The sequence below is a fragment of the Pipistrellus kuhlii genome, unplaced genomic scaffold (genome assembly GCF_014108245.1).
Source record: "Pipistrellus kuhlii isolate mPipKuh1 unplaced genomic scaffold, mPipKuh1.p scaffold_m20_p_6, whole genome shotgun sequence".
NCBI lineage: Eukaryota > Metazoa > Chordata > Mammalia > Chiroptera > Vespertilionidae > Pipistrellus > Pipistrellus kuhlii.
In genome coordinates, this window is record NW_023425562.1 from 69,762,409 (window position 1) to 69,764,020 (window position 1,612).

The 1,612-nt window shown below is 31.6% G+C and overlaps 1 pseudogene; it reads right to left on the reverse strand.

Annotated features, from left to right (window-relative positions):
• Positions 1-1,114: 1,114 nt before the first annotated feature.
• On the reverse strand, positions 1,115-1,250 carry LOC118708593 (annotated as a pseudogene).
• Positions 1,251-1,612: the final 362 nt, after the last annotated feature.

Genomic DNA, 1,612 nt, shown 5'->3' on the forward strand with positions numbered 1-1,612 from the left:
GTATGTCTACCATTATGTCAGTATTATATAGAATCAATTACTGGAGCTTTGTAGTAAGTGTTGAAACTGGGAGTGTGAGATTTCTATATTTGTTCTTTATTAAGGCTGCTTTGGCTATTCTGGTTTCTTTCATTTCCATGTGAATTAAAAAAGATTGATTTATTTTTGGAACAGTTTTAGGTTTACAGTAAAATTTAGCAGAAGATACAGAGAGTTTTCATATATCCCGTGTTCCCCCAATATACTCAGCCTCCCTTTCAAAATCCTGCACCAGATGAGTACATTTCTTACAACTGATAAACCTACATTGGCACATCATTATCACCTAAGTCCACAGTTTACATTAGGATTTATTTTTTGGTGTAGTCATTTCTGAGTTTTGACAAATATATGATGATATGTTTCTACCATTACAGTATCAAACAGAATAGTTTCACTGCCCTAAACACTCTGTGCTTTGCCTATTTTATTCTTCCCTCCATCCTGACCAATGTAAACCATAGTTTTGTCTTTTTCAGAATGTAATATAGTCATAATCATACAGTATGTAGTCTTTTCAGATCGGCCTCTTTTATTTAGTTTCATGAATTTAAGGTTTCTCCATGTCTTTTCATAGCTTGGTAGATTGGCAGCTCATATATATATATATATATATATATATATATATATATATATATATATATATATATATTAGTGCTGAATAATGCTCCATTGTTTGAATATACCACAGTTGACCCATTCATCTGCTAAAGAATATCTTGGCTGCTTTCAAGTTTCAGCAATTATTAATAAAGTTGCTATAAATTCAAGTGCAGGTTTTTTTGTAGACAAAAAGTATTCAACTTTTTTTTTTTTTTTCGAGTAGAGGAATAAGTAGTAGTAAGGAGTATGATTGCTAGATTTTATGATAAGACTATATTTAGATATTTAAGAAACTGCCGAACTGCCTTCCAAAGTGGCTATACCATTTTGTATTAACCCCAGCAATGAAAAATTAAAGTTTCTATTGCTCCATACCCTGACTAGCATTTGATATTTGTCAAGGTTTTGGGTTTTGGCCATTCTGTGTAGTGGTGTCTCATTGGTGTTTTAATTTGCAATTCCCTAATAATGTATGGGTTGGAATGTCTTTTCAAATGCTTATTTGACATCTATATATCTTTGGTGAGTCGTTGGTTCAGATCTTTTGCTATTTTTACTGATAAGAACAGATACTACACTTGATCTTAGCCAAAAGGCCAAGGAGCGATATTTGCTGTTTTTAATTGTGTTATTTGGTGTGGTTTGTTGTTGTTGTTGCATTTTAAGTGTTCGTGTATACTTTGCATAACAGGTCTTTGCCAGATATGTCTTTCTCAAATATTTTCTCTTTGTGGCTTGTTTTCTCATTTTGTTGACAGTATCTTTTGCACAGAAGAAATTTTTAATTTTAATGAAGTCCAGCTTACGAATTATGTTTTTCATGTCTTTAGTATTATATCTTCTAAAAAGCCATAGCCATACCCGTGTTATGTTCTAGAAGTTTTAAAATTTTTATTTTATATTTAAGTCTGTGATCCATTTTGAGTTAATTTTTGTGAAGGGTGTGAGGTCTGTTAATGTTGGATGTTGA